This window comes from Ursus arctos, unplaced genomic scaffold (assembly GCF_023065955.2).
Source record: "Ursus arctos isolate Adak ecotype North America unplaced genomic scaffold, UrsArc2.0 scaffold_20, whole genome shotgun sequence".
NCBI lineage: Eukaryota > Metazoa > Chordata > Mammalia > Carnivora > Ursidae > Ursus > Ursus arctos.
The window spans coordinates 11,842,416-11,865,504 of NW_026622875.1; the positions used below are offsets into that span (position 1 = coordinate 11,842,416).

The window sequence follows — 23,089 nt, forward strand, 5'->3', positions numbered from 1 at the left end:
ATATTCTCTTACTACATGATAAAAGCTGTGAAAAGATGTAGCTCAGTTGTTGTAAGGGTTAAAGAAGGAATTATTCCAATCAGGGAAATCAGTAGAGAAATTAAAGTACAGAGAGTTGACGTAGACATGTAGGATGGACAGAATTCAGAGGGATGGGAGCAGGATCTAGACCTTTACTCTCCAGTAACCATTAGCACCATTAGTAACCATTAGTGGAAATTTAAGTTTAAATTCACTAACATCAAATAAAATTAAGAATTTAGTTCCTCAGTGGCACTAGCTGCATGCCACAGTTTCGCTAACCACTGGCTGCCATGTTGGTCAGCACAGAGTCACAGAACATTTCCATTCTCACAGAACATTCTGTTGTAGAGTACTGTCTGAACGGAAGAGATTATGATCATTGTCAGTGGGAAAACAGCAAAGATGGCTAGGAAGTGAAGCTCAGGTCTGTTTAGAGAAGATGGGGGCGTTGAGCTTGGTGGGAATAGAAGGTCCACATCAGTGTGCAGGACAAGATAAGTAAGTGCCAGATATATTTTGGATGGTCTTGAATGCCAGAGGAGAATTTACATGAATTTGGTATGCAGTGAGAAACATTGAGGATTTCTCATCAAGGAAGTGATATTATCAGATCAGTTCTTTAGAATAATTATTTGGGAGGTGGTTCATAAAACTGACTGAAATAGAGTTGTGTTTGCGAAACTGGTTATGAGGCTATTGAGCTTGGAATGGAAAAGCTGTAAAGGATGTGAGAAATTTGAAGTACAACCTAATGACTTGACACTATGAGGAGAACGGGGAAGAGAAGTCTGAGCAATTGGGAGAAGGGTGGTGGCAAGGTCAGAAATATAGAAGTCAGCAAGAGGATGGAGTTTGCTTAGAAGGAAAGCAAGTTCAGTTTTGAACATCTTGAATTTAAGGTTCCTATGAGACATTTATCTGGAAATGCCCAGGAAGCACTAGGAAAATTTTCTAAATCTTTTGCTTATTTTCACAGGAAAGTCAATGACTGGCCTGTGAAGATAAGTGAGATTGAGATCAAGATCAAGGAAGTCATCATAGGCAGGGGAAATAATTTCCAAAATGGCAGGAATGGAATCCAAAATGATATTTAAGTCAAGAATTACAGAGGCAGGTGTAAAAGTTGAAGTAAAAAGCTAAGAGTTGGGGCCAAGACTGAAGCAGTCTAATTCATTTTTCACAGCTTTGGAATATTGTATAATTTTTAAAATAGCCTTTGTAGTTGGTTTAACATCATTTCCCCAATAGGCTAACTACTAGAAAAGTCCCTAGCAGTATCCATTTCAGATTGTTTGCTAACATTTTAAATGTTTATTGCAATAGGGCAATACCTTTGGTAGTATGACGTTATTAGAAATTCATGTAGATTCTCTTAAGTTCTATGGACTTTCATACATGATACAAACTATTGGTATATTTTATTGAAGCCGAAAGACTGTAGGTAAGGGTTATAAACTAATATCACAGAGAATCATGAGGTCTCTCTTTACCTCTATATTAATAGATTCCAAGATCCCTGGAGTGATTCTCACAGGAATTTTTCTGTTCACCTTTTAGATTCTTTCAGTGTAATCGGTAGTGGAGGGAGAGAACTAGCAATGTAATTTAAAGAAGAAAACGGAACCCAGATGATAAGATAAAGTTTTATGTATTTGTCCAACTTTGTGACTAGATACAGGAAGAGGTAAAGATCTTTCTATCTTTCAGGAGGTATTTCAGTCTTTGTCACAAATGAAGACAAGGTACTTTTGACAACCCGAATTTCAAGGAACAAAATAACGTTAGATAAAAAGACTGGTACTAACTCAGAATTTTGAGATTTTACCCGGCAGATTCCCAAACCTAAGGCAGTTTTTCTCCCAGAACTCAACCTGTAATATTGAACTTATAAATGTTAATTTGTTCAGTGATTTTGTTTTAAAAGGTTAAATGCTTGTATTTTATATACTTCCCAAGACTGTAATTACTAAAAAACCCTCGGAACTCCTCCAGCTATTGAATTTTTAATGAGTCCATTCATGATCCTCCTGTGAGATACCTTGAATTCAAAGGGAAGGAAGCAGGTGCAAAAAACACAAGAGAGACCAGTTGAACAGTCTATAGCAAAATCAGAACTGAAATTCATGCCTCCCAAATCTCAGTGGCTGTTTACATTACTCAGAAAAAGCAAAGTTGACTTGACAGCAAATGGAAGAGAATTAACACAAAGAAGATACCTTGATGAGAAGTTAGTCATTAGCTATAGCAATTAACTGCAACTGCCAATATTCACGAAGGGTGAGATCTTTTACACAAGCAGCTATTACTCAATAAAAGATGATTCTCTCTAGTGATTATGGTAGTGTGACAGGCAAGCCATAGATCAGTTGTGAGTAATTGTCTGAGCAGTTGTATTTCAAAACATGTACCTTGTACCACAAGACAAATGTTGACAGCATCCACCCGACCCCAAATACCCAAAGGAAAAGTGAACACTTTTACTCTCATCCCAGTATGCTGTCTACACAGTGTCAAACACACAGGTGCCTGAAAGGATTATTTTTCATTTAAGTGATGGAGAAACTAGAATTCTTCTGTCTTTAATATTCTGATCTGAAGATGATTTATTTTTACTCCTTAATTCTAGCAACACAGTTAAGTGGAGACTGGAAACTACAACTTAGAGAATTGCTGTAAGTGATCTGTATTTTTTCCATTGGCATGTATGTAATTGAAAGGTTCTTTTCTTGACTATAAACTCAACATTACATTAATCACAGATAATAGTGAATATATCTTAAATAAGCAAAGGTAAATAATTACAATAACAAGGAGGATTTAGTTCAGGGTTGAGAGTTCATGTGTAATAATACTTATGTTGCACATTATAGGGCATATATTCCAAGCATTTTCTAGAAAAATTTCAGAAACAAATTTTGGACTTTTATTACATATTTTACCAGCTTTAAATAAGTACATGAATTATGCATCAACTGATACATCTTGAAATGCTTATGCTTCTGATTACCTTTCAAAGGTAATCAGATAAATCACCTTAAGCTCCTTTGATTTATAATTTCAGCTATGTTTACAAATTAAAATTCATTAGGAATGGGCTAATTTATATATTGTAAAATCAGATTTAACTATTTACATGCCAGCCATTATAATGTCTTGATTTTATGAAAGGCTCTTTTAAGCAATGGTTAAGAGAGCATTATCTGAAAGAAAACTGTCTGGGTTTGAATTTCTGCTCCTCTAATTACTAACAGTAAAATCTCGGTCAAGTTAATTATGCCTCTGTTTTTTCAACTATACAATGAGCATAATAAAAGTACTTAATTCACAGGGATATTGTAGCAAATTCGTTAATATATGTAAAGCCCTTAGCCCTTAGTGTTTATCAGATAATAAGAGCTGTAAGTCTGACTCTATATTATCATAGGCCTATCTTACACATAACTGGAGGCCAATGCATGGGCAACAAATACAGGAGAAAAAATTGCAAAAAGTTAAACTTTGGTAGTAATAAAGTAAAAATCCTACACGATAAATAGACTTTTAAAACATTAAGATTTCAAGAAAGCTTGCCTCTGTCAAAAAGGGACACTGTATCTAATCATTCAAATAACATATTAACATCTCCTTCCCTTACCTACTTATTCACTAAAAAGTTTTTCTTCATGTTTTTAAGATTTCCACACTTAAAATTTATGAAGGTTAAGTGAAGGTGACTTACTCAGGAGCTTCTATGATATGATAAAGCCAGTCAGATGAAGAATATAAAGGAATGCTATAGATAGAGCAGTGGATGATATCTAAACTTTAAATTAGTCGTGATAATGGGGAAAATGTACCCTGGGCAATTCATGTTCACAGAAAACTCTTAAAAGCTTGTTTTAAGTCTCTTCTGTTTCTGAGTTTTTAATTGATTTTTGGGTAGAACTGCAAACTAAAAGATGTAGCTACTTCTCTGTTTTGTACTTTGCTGCTTTATCCTTTATTAGTGAGTGTAGAAATGGCCCAAATCGGGAAGTAAAGCTGCCTCAGACCAGACAGTCCCTCCCACATTGTCATTGTAAGAATTCTTCTTTAAGCCTGAGCTCAAATGTTGAACCCTTTGATAAACCTTCCTCATTTGACTCTCCAATTAGAAGTAATCCCTTCTTCCTCTGTACTCACACTAGGCATTTTTTAAAATAGAAATATCTATAGTTCATTAAAAGGAAACCCAGATCTCTCAAGGTGAGGAAAGGAAGAAAAACTTTGCCTGAAAGGTGTGAATATGGACTTGAAGTTCTGAGGTCTGATCTAAAGTCATTTACTTTATCAGAAAAATCTCGTATGGATTACAGCCAACAGTATGGGGACCTCAAAAGGTATTCTCTTCCATTAATGTTTTTGTCTGAAGATGAATTGTCCTCTTCTTCCCTTAACTCTATCAACATGGTCAAATGAAGACTGGAACTTTAAAACAAGGCATTTAGAAAAAGTCAAGAGAAACAGGAAGGATACAAAGTGCATTGCATGTGATCAGAGAATATGGCTTCCTCCAGCACAAAGGTTTGAGTTAATAAAGCTCATCTTCCAAATAGCATTTATTTTGATTTTTTTATGCTGACTATATTCTTCACCAAATACAGTATAAACTCCTTAATCTCTAAACCGCCCATGTTGACTAGCACTGTGTCATGTACGTAATACATAATTCAATTTATGGGCATAACTCATGAATACATGACATGAGAACTTTGATTTCAAAGTTTAGCTTTAGAAGTTTGTGACAGGTAGCAAACTACAAATATGCCACTATTATATGTGAACTTTTGTGACTTAGTTTGACCTTAAATGTCATATAATAAATTATTATTTTTGCTTATGTCTATTTTTCTTCCTCTAAAAAAAATAGATAAAAGTCCAGCATCCAAAATACACAAAAAATCATTAATGGGGGCTATCTTAATTTTAGCCTTTCTCTATCCTTCAGAAACAGAGCTGTGATTTTCCCATTCTAAATTCTAAATTTCAGAATGACATTAGGATTATGGAAGAAGTATTTGTCCTTCGAAACTTATTTCAAAATATCTGAAAGCTTAAAGGGTGTTTTTTTTTTAAAGTGCAGAGCCCTGAACTTCTGGGACAAAAGAGGAAGGGGAGTTGTGGCAAGGACTGCAACTAAACCTAAACCTGGAAGAGAAACTGGTCAGACGCGGATGGATGTGCTTGTTTTAGCCCTGCTCAGACTTGCTACTCATTGCATCATCCTTCCCCTTCTGTCCACCAGACATACCCATTTCCGTCTCGCAGCAATCAGTGAATCGCGTCAAATCCTAAGTAGGACCTTGTGATCTTTACCTTTTTAAGGTCTACCTACTGCTTTTGCCTCCGATCACCTTTTTCTTGCTCTCTGCCTGTTCGCTATCAGCATTGTTTACCAGCACCTGGTGAAGGAAATAGGCTCAGAAGGACATTTTGAATGAAAAAGTGTTTTGGAAATAATTGGACTAGAATTTGTAAAATTATTGATTTGAAATTAACAGGATTCGTGATTTTTTTTACCAGTCTCGTACTTTATGGTTCCATAGAGGTTGCTTTTAAAAAATAGACTTTAAGGAGGGCACGTATTGCATGGTGCACTGGGTGTTATATGCAACTAATGAATCATCGAACCTTGCATCAGAAACCAGGGATGTACTGTATGGTGACTAACATAATGTAATAAAAAAACATTAAAATAAATAAATAAATAAATAAAATTTAAAAAAATAAAAAATAGACTTTGTTGATAATAAACAATTTACTAATAAGCACAGAAGTAGACATGACAGTGCAATAATGTGAAAATACAATGCCGAAAGAGTAACAGAATCAAATTGATAGGGGAAGATAGGAAACTAGGAAAGCAGATAGAGACCTAGGTACAATGGTACCTGCTTTCCAGATTTGTCATGTAAAATTCATTTTGCACAACGGAAATGGTTTTATGTGGCATAATGTGCTGATAATTTACGGTGTTGCTTAGTTATGGACATTGGTTACTAATACGCAGTGATAATGTCTGCTTCAGTGTTTTCCTTTAGTCTGTATCTTTTGTTTCACTTTTTATTTATAAATTTTTTTCTTTATAATTGAGAAATTTTAAACATTCAATGAAGAAAAAACAACCTTACCATCCAGAATCATTTTTGGCACTTTTGAAATTCTGGTGTTTTTTATTTTACTTGCACATGATGTCCATAAAAATTTGGGTTCTTCCAAAAGATGCTAAAACAATTTGAATGCAAATCTTTTATTTGAGGTGAGTCCAGGATATCAACAGGGCAGTGGGACAATGAGGGAAGCGAAAGCAGTCAGAAAAGAGCACACTGTTTAGTCTGCTTCTATGGTGGGTAACTGGAGTTGATGTCTTAGAGAAATCCTGGGAAATGGTACAAAGTATAGGTCTCAGTGATCCCACCTGAAGTCCAAGGGGGCTGGATTTAGGGCTGCTGGGGGTGGAGGTCAATCTCTCAGCACTTCTGGGTCACACTCAATGTGAACAGGCACACAGTGGGCATCCCCCGTTGAGGGAGATGACACTTAGGCACAGAAATGTGGATAATGGCAGTAAGGAGACAGCTGGGGCACACGGGAGGGTTGAAGGGAAATGTGTGGGCAATGAAACTGTCCACTTCAATATATCACCTAATTTCATAGACAAATCAATCCCATTCTTTTTGTGATAAGGTGAAACATGTTTATCTTAAATGTTAGAAAAGTGAAAATGACATAAATATTTTAAAATCACTCCAAATTTGGCCATTTAGCAGTACTCCTCTTTACATTTTGGTGGACACTGTTCCCATTGTGTGTACAGATGGAGAGAGATTCAGTGAATTCATTTTAGGAAAAATTCCTTATCTTTGGATACACGTGCATTTCTTTGTTCAGATTGCTTATTTTAATTTACTTATTTCTGTGATTATATTTATAGTTTTCTCTTGTTTTCCTAAATCTACAACCTCCCCCTTTTTTTCTCAATTTTTATTGTTCATCCTCTTATCTTTGAGCTCTTGAATTATTATTCTCTAAGGTGAGATCATTGTGATGAATTTTCCTGTGCCTTGAGGTTTTTTTCTTCTTCTTTTTTTTTTTAAATTTACATTTAGGGTCTTTATCTTTCCTTTGACAGTTACATTCCTTTCTTGCTTTCTTCCTCTTCTCTGCACATTTTGTTTTGTTTTGCTTCAACACATTTGCATATTCGCCGTGGCATTTCATATTGCTCGTAATTAAGCAGTTCTATTTTGCCTTTTTTTCTGCTGTAATGTGAGTATACTCATAATTCTTCCTAGTATAGCTGAACCAAGTTTCTTTTGTCCTTCTAGCTACTGTTTGAGAGAGGTTTGGTTTTCTCTCCATTTTTAGTAGATGGATAGCATGGCAAGGGTTGGGTAGGAACCCAGCCAAAGTGGTATGCACACTTTAAATACCAGAGCTCTCGTCTCTCTTATGAGATTTTGTTAAATATCCTATAGAAGAATTCAAACCATCTAGGTTGATGAGTCACATTCTTACAGAGGCTATACTTGGGTTTTATACCATTTCCTCCAATCCCTGTGTTTGCTTCAGTTTTCCAGGATAATAGTAATTCAGCTTCTTGGCTTCAGAATAGAAGGAAAAAGTTAATTAGTCTGCCACTTTACTGTCTCTTAAATCCAAATGCTTAGCTACTAATATTGTACAAGCTACATCTTCAGATGAATACCCAACAATTGACTGGGATAATTTACTTATAATGAGATTACAGATATATGGGTTACATGCCCTCCATGATAGTGCCAATAATTGGGTGAGCCAGTTTGTTTTTTAACCTTCATGACAGAACTTGTTTTTAGATTTTATTTATTTATTTGAGAGAGAGAGCAGGGGGAGGAACAGAGGGAGAGCGACTAGCAGGTTCCAAGCCCAGCACAGAGCCCATCCTGGGGCTTGATATCATGACCATGAGATCATGACCTGAGCCTTCATCAAGAGTTGGACGCTAAATCAACTGAGTCCCACCTAGGCACCCCTCAGATCAGGTCTTGATCTCAGGGTCTTGAGTTCAAGCCCTGCACTGGGCCCTATGCTGGGCATGGAGCTTAAAAAAAAAAAAAAAAGAATTGACCTTTAGTCAGTCAGTATCCAGACCTATTCTTAAGGAATACTAGCACATTATATAACTATGATTTTTTAAAAAAATCTTTGTAATACACAGAATTTCTGTATTGGAGCAAATGTTAAAATATCTGAGCTTTATTAAAGTTTTCAGTTAATTTATTTGATGATTCTAAATAGACATATTGTGATTTAAAATATGCAACTTAGAAAAAGGACAATTAAAGGTAACCTCCAAGAGCACTATCAAATTAGATAAGTATATAAGCATCCATATCAGTCAGCACCCACGGCAGATGGAAAACAATCATTGAATAATGTTTAATAAAAATGACAGAGCAAGGGATGGTGAAGTCACCTTACTTAGGAACTACGAACAGTGGGATGGTGTTACCACCCCTAAATCAGAAGAGGCAAGGAGAAGGAAGGTTTACAGACCAGGTGTTGTGCATGTGAGGAACCTACCCCTTACATGGAAGACCACAGACACAACTAAAATTTTGGCTGGGGAGGGAGGAAATTGGGGGGGGGGGAGTAGAAGGGGAGGGAGTGAGGGAGTTAGTGAGGAAGGGGGAGGAATACACTCCGATCCTTCTCTCCTACCAACCTCCAATTTCCTATCAGGGCCGCCACTGGCCAAACTCACAGGGAGCAGAGGGCAGGAGACCAGGTGTGAGGAGAGTAGAGGTCAATCCCCTGGGGTATAATAAGACAGGGAAGAGTGGAGAATGGTTCTAGAAGGGCAAATGGAGACCAACCAGCACATCTTACTCTAATATTCCATTTTCAAAAATCACTTAAGAGAATAGGAATGAACTCCTTAGCTATAGAAGTAGGAACATAATTTTCTGCAATTACATAAATTTATAAAGCCAATTATATGTAATTTGCAAAGCAAAATTGTTTCACTCAGGTTTTGTGTATGTAGGCACTCACATGCAGAGTTGGTCCTGCTGTTCCTATAGCTAATGCTTATTGAGTGCTATATGCAAGGGACTTTTCCAAGGGCTTTACATGGATTTACTCATTGCCTCCTTAGTTGTGGGTACTATCATCCCATTTTGCAGGTGAGGAAACTGAAGCTCAGAAAGGTTGCCCTCAGGTTAATAGCAAGAAGTGGGATTCTAACTAAGCTGGGATTCTAATTTGGGCATCTGGTACAGAGCATTTCACCCTAACAACCATCCCCACATTAAGTCTATACTGTTAGCACACAGACCTTGTCATTTGCTTAATCTTAAAGTCTCATGAGTTTTTTGTGGTTTTTTTTTTTTGTCATTTTTATTATACTTGAGTAATAATTACTTAGTTGGCATACTAACTTAGTCTGAAGAAATGACCCACTTCCCAAACTCTGCACATCTGAGAATCAGAATCCAAGATGTTCTGTGTTGGAAGGGAACTTCGCCAGCCCTCTCTTCAGTTGTGACTGGACCAGTCATATCCTCTCTCTAATCTTATTAGCATCTTGCTAATTCACTTACTAGATCAGATGTAGCTCCTGTTTTCTAAGCTTTAAAACCATCCTTCTGAAATACTGCACAGCTCCTTAACTATGGCACTATGAAGGTATTTTGCCTCAGATATGATTCTAATAGCCATTTGTGTCAATTCTTTCAAAGGGAAGTAAATGTAATTAAGTTTCTTATGAAACAGAATAAAGAATATGGAAATTCTGTAAGAGAAGTAATGATCTCAGTAGCTTTTGAGAGTGAAACTAGGAATTAAATACAATTACATAGAATTTATCGTTGTAAGTTGAAGTCAATTTGGGAAATGTCTTACTTAACTTGGGGTGCCATAGTAAAATGCCATAGACTAAGTGTCTTTACAGAAATTTATTTTCTCATGGTTCTGGAGGCTGGAAGTCTGACGTCAGGGGGCGTGGTTGAATTCTGAAGAGAATTCTTTCCCTGTCTTGCAGATGGCCACCTTATCACTGTGTGTTAACATGGCCTTTCCTTTGTGTGTGCCTGTGAAGAGAGAGAGGGAGGGATCTCTTCCTCTTCTTATCAGGTCTACAGTTCTATTGAATTAGAATCCCATCCTTATGAATTCGTTCAATCTTAATTTCTTCCTAAAAGGCTTAGCTCCAAATATAGTCACATTGGGTATTCATCTTCAACATATGAATTTTGTGGGGGATACATTCAGTCTATAAAGTGCTTATTTTTCCTCATTAGATTAGTAAAATGAAATTCTGAACTTTATCAAAAACACTTATCACAGCAAATTTACATTTAAAATAGGAATAATAACCTGAGAAAGTTTATTTTAAAATATAAACCATCGATTACTGATACTTTCTAGATACGTGCCATAACATAGAATTCTATTTCATTCATAGCTTACTTCAAGATAAACTGATATGTAGTTTCTAAATCAGATTGGACTTGAAACTGCAAAAATAATCAATGTTTCTCTTAGTTGTTGCCTTCTCCCCCAGTCGATGTAAATACAGATGACTATGGTAATTAGACTGGGTGGGAGGAGGTGAGGATTAGCCTGGGTCCCTTCCTGTGGGACTTCAGTTGGTTTAGGGCAGTGAATCAGGTAGGCTGTTAATTGGGGAAAATGGTGTAATTAAGTGCATTTGTGTCAAAAAGACTTAAGGTTCAGATGGATACAATCAACCCATTAGTCCTACCACCCCTCAAATGAGTTATTTCAAATCTCCACCTATAAGAGGTTTGGTGTCGACCTTGCATTACTTCTTTCTACTTTGAGTTTCTTTAGCTATAGCTTTTAACTAGATTTCTTAGAAATACGAATATTTGGGAGTACCGGGGTACAGTGGTTTTAGAAGCATAATTGCTTTGGGTCCTGGGCAATTCTAGGGTCAGCCATACCTCAGAAGGCTGGTTAGTAAAGAGATTTATAAGCCTTGATAGTTGGGATACACTTTCACAAGACAACTTATGCCTTTCGCTTAGCAACTTGTATGACTATGTAACCTCTTAGACTTCAGTTTACTTATTATATTAGTCTAATAATACCTAATACATAGTGCTGTGAGCATTACATTATAAATATGTAGATGTCTACATATGTATCTATGTACAGGGAAAGATCCGTTCACTTATGACCACTTAATGCTGTTAGTTCTTATTACTTCTGATTTGGGGTTAAAATTTCTATTTCAAACTCTTTGGGTAGATACTTTTATCACAGGTCCAATTTAGTTAAATTTCTATGTAGTTTTAAAGAAAAAGCAATAATAAGTATAAAGTTATAGAAGAAATTATAAAATTATAAAATTGGATTAGTCAGGTAAATTAGCCAAGGTTGCAAAAGATATGTCTTATCTGGCTCTGATTTCTTTAATGAGTAAAAATGACTTCTTTTGAATCATAAGACCGCATCCATTGTTCTGTTATTTGGGAGGAAAATCAATGCTTTGGACTTCAATACTGAAAATAAACTTACAATACTAAAATAAATCATCCTATTTTCTATTAAAATAGACTTAATCACTAAGACATTTCCCTCCTTTTTTATATGGAAAAAGAATATGTTACATGCCCATCTGAATACTAACAAAACCCCAGTGAGTCTATTGTCATCATTTTTCAGGTCATCAGGTAAAATGCTTTACAATGCCAGATGGATTATCTAATATAATATGATATTTACAGCAACAGTGTATATGATTAATACTAAAGGATTGTTGATCGTAAAAGCAAATTTAAATTACAATTCTTAAAATAATGTCAAACTTACAGTTGAACAATACAGGAAACTTTTTTTTCCTGAGCCATTTAGGACAAGCTGCCAACCTGATTTCCATCATCCCAGAGCACGGTGATGTGTATTTCTTACAAACAAGGATGTTTTCCTACACAACTAAAATGCAGCCATTGGATTCAAGGAATTACCACAAATGTATCACTAACACTCAATCATCAGACCCCATTTAGGCTTTCCCAACTGTCCCAATAATGATTTTGTAGTAAAGGCTCCAGCTTAGAATCACAAGATACATACAGTTGTCAGGTCTTTTTAGTCTCTTTCCCCTGGAACAATCTTCTCAGTCTTTCTTTGACTATCAAGATCTTGACGCTTGAAATTTAAAGGCCAGCTCTTTTGTAGAATGTCCTTAATTTGGGTTTGTCTGATGTTTCCTCATGATTAAATTTAGGTTGCGCATCTTTGGCAGGAATCTCACAGAAGCAGTGCTGTGTTCTTGTACTCTATCAGATGGCATACAATTTTGGTTAGTTCCATTATTAAAGGAGCTCACTTTGATCACTATAATAAGATAGAAACTGCAAAACCTCACATAGAGTTAATTCTCCTTGTAGTAATCAGTGTGTGGTGAGCTGCTACTTTGAAACTGTCTTACTACCCCATTCCTCACCAAACTTTCCATTTATTCTTTTATTTGTACCTGAATGGACTCATGGTTTCCTTTATTATTCAGTGGGTTGTAGTTGGTCCCTACCATTATTGTTTATTTTGATATCTATATTGATCCCGATTGGGCCACGCAGGGAGAGCCTCTCCTATTTATACCCTCCTCACCCTCCCTAGTCTTTTACACCCCACTCCCTGCTGCCTTCCTACAGAGCGAGTGTTCTCAGCTTGCTGAGGCTCTGGTACGCTGATCTGGGGCACTGGCACACATGCCCACCTTACTCCTCTCTACCTAATAGCTTTAGGACTAAGTTGTTGGGGGAGGATAGAAAAGAAAAAAGAGCCCAAATTATAATTTTACAATAAATTGTGTGGCTTTAAATTTCTGCAACTTAAAAAAAAACCCACTATTTTCTCAATTTTATTTAAAAAAAAACATCAAGTTACTCTTAGACAATTCATACCTCTATTTGAACATACTGGTCAGGAATTGTTTTAAAATTTCTTTTAACTAAATCATCTTAGTGCTTGTCTATGGGTACCTCCTGAGTCGGCAGGAAAGAACACTGAGGGAGGATCTAGTCATTCGAAGGAAAGAAGACGATGATGGATTTCTGAAAGGCTTCTTTCAGAAGCCTTGCAAGTATGCAATTTAAAGTGTCTGTTCACTAAAGAAAATAATAGAGCATGGAATAAATGAAAGATCTTTTTTGATTATGGGGTAAAAACATTCCCTTTTAAGGCTATAGAACTGCCATGGTGCAACCAATTTAAGACCTGTACATTTTCTGCTGTTCAAATGTAAACTTCAACCCCGATCTGACCTCAGTTGGGTGTACAGTGTTGAAGAAACCTGTCTGCACACTTTGAGAAAATGTCCAGACGGCCAACCAAGTGAACTCAACTTTCTAAGGCTCCCACCACCCTGAATGACCTGTAGTGCTCTCTGGCATTCAAAACCTATGCTGCCTTGTGATATCTCTTCTGCCGCATCGTATCAGTTCTCCTGCTTGTCAACATTTTATGTTCTTGCTTTGTTTCATCAAGTAGGCTGTAAACAATTTGATTACACAGATGATACGTTTAATAACTATTCTTTTTTCCTGCCTACCATCCAAAGAAACAGTAGGTATGTAATTACAGAATGAATGACTCAATCAGTGGTCTAATTAATCAGTTAGCTCACGTACCTGGTATTAAACATTTTTCCACCTTAAAAGCCCTTGAGCTTGGGTTTTTCAAGAAAGAATGAAAGAAAAAAAAAAGCTCTTTTAATGATATTTTCACTTGTTATAGATTCTGTACCTTAAAAATAATTATCTCACACATTTTTCCAATTTTATGTAAGACAGCCATCATGACATTCTTAGGAAATTCATCCCTCTCTCTGCACGTATGAGTAGAAATTGATAGGGCAAATGAGAGATTTCCCCATATTTGTAAAAAAGTCAAGAAACAATTGTAAAATCTAATATTTCTACCCTGCCTCAAAGGAAATGCTTCAACATCATCAGATATTTGGTACCATTAATGGAAAAAAATTAGTGTCTTAAGGTAAATACACAGCTTCACCCACCATAAAATTTGTCTGTTTTTCCAACTTGCCTTAACTAAACCAGTTATCTTTAATTAGAAGTTCAACAGATCTTGAGTATTATTATTATGTGGGTGACAAACAGAACATCTGTCCAGAACATGAGTTAAAGTACACCATTCAGCATCAGCAAATGCTATCTCGAGTCCATTTTGAGACAATGAGTATTTTATGTAAAAAGATTGAAAGTATAACAAAATCGTACAGTTTTCTTTCTAAATGTACTGTTTTTCAATCAGTGACTTCTAATAGTAATTGTACCAGATGATGAGTTGAGGATTTAATATTATAAAACAGAAATCACACCCCCATCATCTCCCTGCTTAGACCCTCTAATCCTCTTTGTTGTCTAGCATGACATGCTCCCCCCACCATTCTTCCTAGCTCATCTCTTATTACCCACTCCTCTATGTTTCTTTACAGGTTCCAGCCCCTGAGAGAGCCAAGATAGTTTCTGCCTTTGTGCTCTCTCTCTGCTTGGACTGTTGGTAGTCCAAAGTGTGGTTTGATGGGTATAAAGAGGATGCAGTCAGTCACTTGTTATGTGGGGGCGGGCTTGGTATCAGCTCCTACCATCTCAAATTAAGATGCATTGTAAGCAAATAGAGTGTTTTCTATGGAAATGTCTAAAAAAAGTCCCTTTAGATTTTTTCCAACCAGATTGCCGCCCCTGTATAGGAAGTCTGAGTCCTCCCTAAAAGGTCTTTCCCTATTTCTCATCATGCAAGGCTCCGGTCACACCCAACCCTTCAGAGGTACAATGTCTTATTCTTCTTCCCCACTCAAGTCACTCTTTCCCTACTATATTCCTTACCATGTTTTGTTTTCTTCATAGCACTTGTAATGATTTGAGATGAATTTATCTTCATTGCCTTCTACTCATCATTTATACTTCTGCAGTCAATTATAAACACAATGAGAGTGGGAATTGTGTCTGTTCTGTCCCTACTATGCCCCAGCTCTTCCAATGATGCCTGATACACAGTAAACACTCGAAATCTATCTGGTTAAAGCATAAGAGATGATTTCTTTGCTTGACAAGATTGGATACCTGGCCCAATTCTGAACCAGATGACTCTAACAATTGTATTTAGCAATCCTCTGACAATTTCAGTTGCCCTCTAACCAGTATTTCTTCAGAATATTTAAATCTTGCTCTATTCATAACAAGATACTTTTAAATAATAGCAAACGAGTGAGCTGGAAAATACAAAATCATATTTATTAGAACTGTACTTAATTCCAGTTAACCAAAAGGGGAATTTCCCCATCCCTTTTCCCAGCCTGAGATGGCCCCTCCACCCATCCCATTCATTACTCAAGCTAGAAATTTGGATGTTATATGAGGTCTACACTGTTCCCTCTTCCTCATTCCCCCCACATTCAATGAATCCTATTGATCATGACTTCTAAATATCTTTCTGGGCATTCATAATGGTGCCCACTCAAGTTCTGATCTCCTCATGTCTCAGCATACACTCAATATACTTTGTTAAATTGGGGATATTCCCTATTTCTAAAACAATTTTTCTTTTTAAAAAATTTTTGAAATAAAAACCTGTTTAATTGAAGTATGGTTGACATAGATTAGTTTCAGGTGAACACATATTTTTTTTCTTTAAAATATAGTTTAATATCCTCATCTTTTTGCAATGTTTTTCAAAAAAGAATCATGCTGAAAATCAGGGAAAATTACAGATGTCACTGGTAAAAATGTACAGACCATTAAGCAAATAGATGTCAAGTATAATTATTCATTTTTAAGAAAATATATTTCCCCAAAAGGTCAAAGAGTTACCTGAGATACATTAATGTTCAGAGAATTTGATAGATTTTTCTAAATGACATCAAATATAATAGTCAACAAAACTAAAATATAATGTAAGCTCTTCATATTTGCTATAGATTTGGAAACCATAAAGTTGTTTTAGTTTCATATTACAATCTGTACTAAAGAAAATAGTCTGCTGTTGTTGGGTGGTAATGTAGTGTTTTAAGAATAAGGAAAAAAGTTGAAAGCAAAAATTACTTGAAGGTACTTCTCATGACAAAGGCAGACTATATTTTAAGTAATATTGGAAGACATAATTGTAACAATATGGAGCTAAATGCATTGTGGGAATTTCACATTGATCAGGTGGTATAATTAGCTGTTTTGTAGAACTATTACTTGCATATGATTATACTCAACTCCAGTTTTGCGCCCGAATATTTGTTTTTATCAAAGAAAGTAATTTTGAATGTCTAGATATTTGTAGTATTAAATATTATTATTTTATTTACTTGCTCTGCTAGTAGATTGAAAGGAATGTTTGGATTTTTTTTTAATTTATTTATTTGAGAGAGAGAGAGCATGAGCAGGGGGACATGGGACTCCATCTCAGGACCCTGAGATCATGACCTGAGCTGAAGGCAGACACCCGACTGAGCCACCCAGGAGCCCATTTGGATGTTTTTGATGTGAAGTAAATATATAGAAAACAATGGACTAGTTGAAACAATTTATAAATTTACATGCAAATGAATTAAAAAACCCAGTATTGTTTCATTTGAGTTTTTGGTTTTGTTTTGTTTATTTGTTTTTGAAATGTACAAGGAGGGTATACTTCTTTAATTGCTAAATACCTAATAAAGTGATAATTTTCTTATTATGAAAAAAACTCAATATAAGAGCACAAAAAGATTATTACTTTTGGGAGTTGATTTTATTTTTTTGGATTTTAAAATTGTGGTATGGTTTGTTTTGCTTTTTGATTGAACTACGGACCTACAGCACTATATTAGTTTCAGATGTGCAACATAATTATTCAACATCTATATACATTATGAAATGATCACCAGGATAAGTCTAGTTACCATCTATCACCATACATAGTTATTAGAATATTATTGGCTATATTTCCTATGCTGTACTTAACATTTCCATGACTTATTTTCTAAGTGACAGTTTTACATTTAGTCCCTTTGGCCTATTTCGCCTGCCTCCTACCCTTTGCAGCCACCAGTTTGTCCTCTGTATTTGAGTCTGTTTCTGTTTTGTTTGTTCATTGGTTGTTTTTTAGACCTCACATTTACGTGAAATCATACGGTATTTGTTTTTCTTGGTCTCGGCAATTGGTTTTTAAAACTGGATTGATGTGAAAAGAAACACTAGAATCTACAAGTTAAGATTTGTTGTGCCATATAATGGAATTTGACAAGGCTGAAAAGATTTCAGGTCCTAATGAGCACTGTATGAATGCTAACAGGAATACCATGGGGAATGACTGCGCTCGCCAGAATTGCATTTGGAAGCAGCAGGAGTAATACATCCTGGCAACCAGGGTCTGCTTGTTCTTTCAGAGTTGGGATTTGAGCAACAACAACAATATAAACAGAGACACATACTCAACGACCTCACACTTTAAGATCACTGCATTTTGCTACTTGATCTTTCAGAGCAACTGGTTCTTTTGATTTGTTCCTGAGAACACAATATTCCTTCACATTTCCTTCTTGACCCTCTGCCCTCTGCTTCCTTCCCCTCCACCCTAATCCTCTCCTTACTGCTAAACCTACCACCCTTGCCTGCCTCCATGCTCATTCTTTTTCCCCATTTGCCCCTGCTGATCACTACTTCCTTCTGGATTTCTTAGACATCTATGTTCTCTTTTCTTCTTTGCTTCCCTAGTTAGTGTGTCTTGGCCTCCTCCGCTGAGTCCTTTAAGTCGGACTCCAAGCCGCTCAAGCTGCAGCCTCATCCCCTGCAGCTGCTTCTGTTGAGCTCCTCAGATAGCCTCTGTCCAGCTTCTTTCCCAGATCCCCAGCCCTACACTCCAGCATTCTCCATTCATTGAGCACTTACTTAATAAGCACCAGGCAGTTGTACAAAGAGTTTCACACAAATGACCTCATTTATACCCCACAGTAACACAAGGAGATTGGCATTACCAACCCTATTTTTTGGAAAATTTTTGAGAAAAATGAGGCTCAGAAACATTAAGTACCTTGCCCAATTTCCATGCTTAATAATTGTGCTAGGATTTGATTCCATTTGAGTCTCACTCTGAAACACTACAGAATATTGGGCCCCAATTTGTTAAGCATTCATATCACAGCCCTGGCCATATGCTGTGATTTTTCTCATCTTCACCTCATTCATAAGATGAGTTTCCATCTTGTATGGCCCATCTGGTGACTAGATTCCTCTATGTCTGAGCTACATGGTAACTTACTCCTCTAGTTCTCAGCCTGGCCAAGGGAGATTAGGGAAAGTTGGGAAAGAGAAAGGTATGCAAATTCTAGTCTTTTTTTGGTACCTACCAGGCATTTGATGAGCAGAGTCCTGTCTTAGAATGACATCCCTGAAAGTATTTCTCTTTTGCTATAGCCTCCAACTTAAACAACAACAACAACAAAAAACTACAGTATCTACTCGAATTTCTCAATTTTATTCATTCTATCTCTTTCTTTAAATAGAGATTTATTGAATAATATACATATGACAAAATGTACTTTTTTAAAAAAAGATTTTATTTATTTGAGAGAGAGCAAGAGAGAGCATGAGTGGGGGGAGAGGGAGAGGGAGAGGGAGAGGGAGAGGGAGAGGCAGACTTCCCTGCTGAGCAGGGAGCCCAATGTGGGGCTCAATTCCAGGACCCTGGGATCATGACTTGAGCCGAAGGCAGAAGCTTAACTGACTGAGCCACCCAGACACCCCCAAAATGTACTTTTTAAAATAGATTTTATTTATTTATTTTAGAAAGTGCGTGCAAGTGCATGAGCGGGGGGGAGGGGCAGAGGGTACGGGAGAGGGACAAGCAGACTCATCACGGAGTCCCACACAGGACTTGATCTCACAACCCTGAGATCATGACCTGAATCGAAATGAAGAGTCAGCCGCTTAACCCACTGAGCCACCCAGGTGCCCCCCAAAAATGTATTCCTTTTTAAGTGTACGGTTTGGTGAGTACTGACAAACATAGATACGTGCAACACACCCTGCAGTCCTGACATCAAACACATCCCCCTAAGAATCCCCTTCTGCAACTTTGCAGTCATTTCCTCATCTGTACACAGTTCTGGCTCTGGGCAATGACCAATCTGTTCTTTATTACTCTAGGTTAGTTATGCCTGTTCCAGAATTTCATATACATAATCTAGAATGTACTCTTATGTCTGGCTTCTTTTTCTCAGTGTAGTGTTTCTGAGATTAATCCATGTTGTATGTATTAGTAAATTGTTCTTTTTTTGCTGCTAAATAGCATTCCATTGGAAGGACCTATATGTTTGTTTTGTCATTCATCTGCTGATGGATGTTTATTTCTAGGTATGCCTAGTCTCATTCTCTTTTTTAATTTAAATTTTTTATTTTGAGATACAGATTCACATGCAGTTGTTGAGAAATAATACAAAGAGATCCCATATACCTTTTACCCAGTTTCTCCTAATGGTAAATTGTGAAAAACTATAGTAGGGTTTCCCAACTAGTCAAGATGCATAACATTTCCATTACCACAAAATCCGTCGTATTAATACCATTGTATAGTTACAGCTACTTCCCTCCCTCTCCTGCTTCTTCCTTAATCCTTGGCAACCACTGATCTATTCTCTATTTCTCAAGAATTATACAAATGAACTAATACAGCATATATCCTTTTGAGATTTATTTTATACTGAGCCTAATTCTCTGGAAGTTCATCCAGGTTATTGTTCCTTTTTATTGCTGTATAGTATTCCATGAAATAGTTGTACCACATTTTGTTTAACCAATTACTCATTGAATAATATCTGGGTTTGAAGTTTGATGAAATCCAATTTATTCATTTTTCCTTTATGGATTATCATTTTTGGTGTCATCTAGAACACATTTCCTCGTCCTAGATCTTGAAGGTTTTCATCTGTGATTTTTCTAAAGTTTCACAGTTGCATATTTTACATTTAAGCTCATGCTCCAGTTTGAGTTAACTTTTCTCTAAGTTATGAGGTTTAGGGAAATTTCTTTCTTTTCTTTATTTCTTGGCCATGGATGTCCAATTGCTTTAGCACTATTTGTTGGAAATACTCTTTCCTCCATTTAATTGTCTTTGTACCTTTGTCCAAAATCCATTGGTTGTTTTTCTATGGCTCTATTTCAGAATTCTCTAATCAGTTCCATTAATCTGTATGTTTATCCCTCTGCCAACAGCACCCAGTCTTGATTACTATAGCTGTATAAGTCTTGAAATCGCATGGTATAGATTCCTCCTACTTTATTCTTCTTTCTCATAATTGCCTTAGCTCTTCTACCTTTGTCTTTTAAAATACAATTTAGAACAATCTTGTCCATACCTATAAAAATTCTTGCTGGAATTCTGATAGAAATATCATTAAACCTATATATCAGTTTAGGAAATATTGACATCTTTACTATATTGAGACTTCTAATCCATTAACTTGGTATATCTCTTCATTTATTTAGCTCTTTGATTTTTCATCAACATTGTGTAGTTTCAGGCATAAAAGTCCCATTGATGTTTTTGATAGATTTTACTTCACTTAATTTTTTGAGCAATTGTAAATGGTATTGGCTTTTAATTTCAGCATCCACTTGCTCATTTTTAGTATAGAGAAATACAGTTGATACTTGTATCAATGTTTATCTTCCATTATGTGACCTTGCTAAACTCATTTAATAGTTCCAGAACTCTTTATTTTGGAGATTCCTTGGACTTTTCTATGTGGGCAGTTATAATGTCTACAAATAGGGAGACAGTTTTTTTACTTCCTTTCCAAACTGTACTTCTAGTGCTATGTTCAATATGAGTGGTAAGAGCAGAAATCTTTGCCTTATTCCCACTCTTGGGGGAAAAGCATTCAGTCTTTCACCACTAAGTATAATGTTAGCTGCAGTTTTTGTTTGTTTGTCTTTTGTTTTTTAATAGATGCTCTTTATCAAGTTGAGTAAATTCCCCTCTGTTTCTATTTCTCTGAGAATTTCTATCAGGAATATATGTTGTATTTTGTCAAATGCTTTTTCTTCACCAATGATTTGATTGTGTGATTTTTCTTCAATCTTAATATAATAGTCACTATTTAATATGTTTAAATATAAAATCTGACTTGTATCCCAGGTCACACTTAGTCATGATAATTCTTCTATTTTTATACTTTTTTTTTTTACTTTTGTATTCTATTTTCTAATATTTTGTTAAGAATTTTTGTGACTATATTCATCAAGGATATTGGTCCATAATTTATTTTTGTACTCTAGTTTTGGTATCATGGTAACACTCATTTCATCTAATAAACTGGTAAATATTTCCTCTTCTGTTTTCTGGGAGAAACAGTGTAGAATTTGTGTGAATTTTTCTTTAAATATTTAGTTGAATTTTCTGGTGAAAACTACTAGGCCTAGAGATTGGGGGGGGTTTAATTTACAAATTCACTGTCACTGGGCTATTTAAACGATCCATTTTGTATGGGGTACATTGTGATAAATTTGTATTTTTAGAGGAAGTTTACCAAAGATGTCAAGTTGTATGTGGTATTCCCATATTATTTTTTTAATGTCTGCACTGTCTTTAGTTATGTCTCATTTCATTCATCATATTGATAATTGTTATTTTTTTGGCCAGTTTTGCTCGAGATTTGTCACTTATATTGATCTTTTTAAAAAACCTCTTATTTCATTGATTTTGTGTTTTACATGTCATTAATTTCTGTTCTTTGTTGTTTCCTTCCTTCTGATTGCTTTGGGTTTTATTTTCTTTTTGGCTCTTCTTCTAGAGTCCTGAGATGGGAGCTCAGAATTTTCTTTTTTTCCATTTTCTAATTAAGAATTTAATGTTACAAAGTCCCCTCTCAGCACTGCTTTCACACTGAGTTTGCCTTGTTCCCCATCTTAGGGGAGAAAACATTCAGTCTTTCAGCATTCAGTATAACGTTAGCTATAGTTTTTTAATAGATGTTTTTTACTTGTGTTCCACAAATTTGTTATGTTGCATTTTTATTTTAATTCAGTTCAATCTATTTCTTTTAAATTCCCCTTGAGATTTCCTCTCTGATCCATAGATTACATATGTTCATTTAAAACTGTCATTCATTTCCAAGTGCTTAGGTATTTTCCTATTTTCCTTTCTCTAATTGATTTCTAGTTTGACTCCACTGAGGTCAGAGAACACATACTATATAATATCAATGTAAATTTTTTGAGGTTTGTTGTATGACCCGGATGTGCACACTTGAAAAAAGTATGTGTTTTGCTATTATTGCGCTATTATTGGCTTTATGAACGTCAATTGGAGTCTGTTGGTTGGTCATGTTGTTGAGTTCTGTGTCTTTGCTGATATTCCATTTAATAGTTTTATTAATTTTTGGAAGGATGTTGAGTCTCCAATTATATTTTTGGATTTATCTCTTTTCAGTTCTATCAGTTTTTGCCTCAATATTTCTCAGTGTTGTTTTTGGTGCATAACTTGGTGGATTTATCCTTTTGTCATCGTACAACATCCCTTGCTGTCAACTTTCTTTGCTCTTTCTTCTAATCTGTTATTAATATGGCTACTCCTATGTTTCTTTAATTAGTGTTTTTATGTCTTTCTTCATTCTTTTACTTTCAGTTCGCCTATATAAGAAACCTACTTCAAATATAACAGTAGAAAGATTAGAGTTAGGTTGTGTTTTTTAATCCAGTCTGTCAGTCTGTGTGTTTTGCTTAGTGTATTTAGACCCATTTACATTTAATGTAATTATTGATATTTTAGGATTTAGTTCTATCATTTGTTTTCATTTCTGTTTTCTTTTTCCTTTCTGTGGGTTACTTGAATATTCTTTAGAATTTGTTTTGTCTACATTTTTTTTTAGTATATCACTTTGTATACCTACTTTTAGTTGTAGCTGTAGCTATTAACTTATATGAACATAACTTTCCCCATTTACTGCTGTCATTTTGCCAGTTTCAAGTGTAGAAACTTTACCTCCCTTTATGTCTCATTACCTTCCCCCATTTAAAAAGTAATCATCTTAAATATTTTCCCTACA

General features: G+C 35.7%; 1 long non-coding RNA gene across 2 annotated transcripts in view; it reads right to left on the minus strand.

Moving 5' to 3' along the window:
- LOC123000928 (uncharacterized) overlaps window positions 1-23,089 on the minus strand; it is a 32,707-nt gene that overhangs the window by 6,104 nt on the left and 3,514 nt on the right. For both annotated transcript variants that reach the window (XR_006409334.3, XR_008960626.1), the window contains one exon: window positions 12,127-12,332. This is a non-coding gene — a long non-coding RNA (uncharacterized LOC123000928). The remainder of the gene's footprint in view (window positions 1-12,126; window positions 12,333-23,089) is intronic.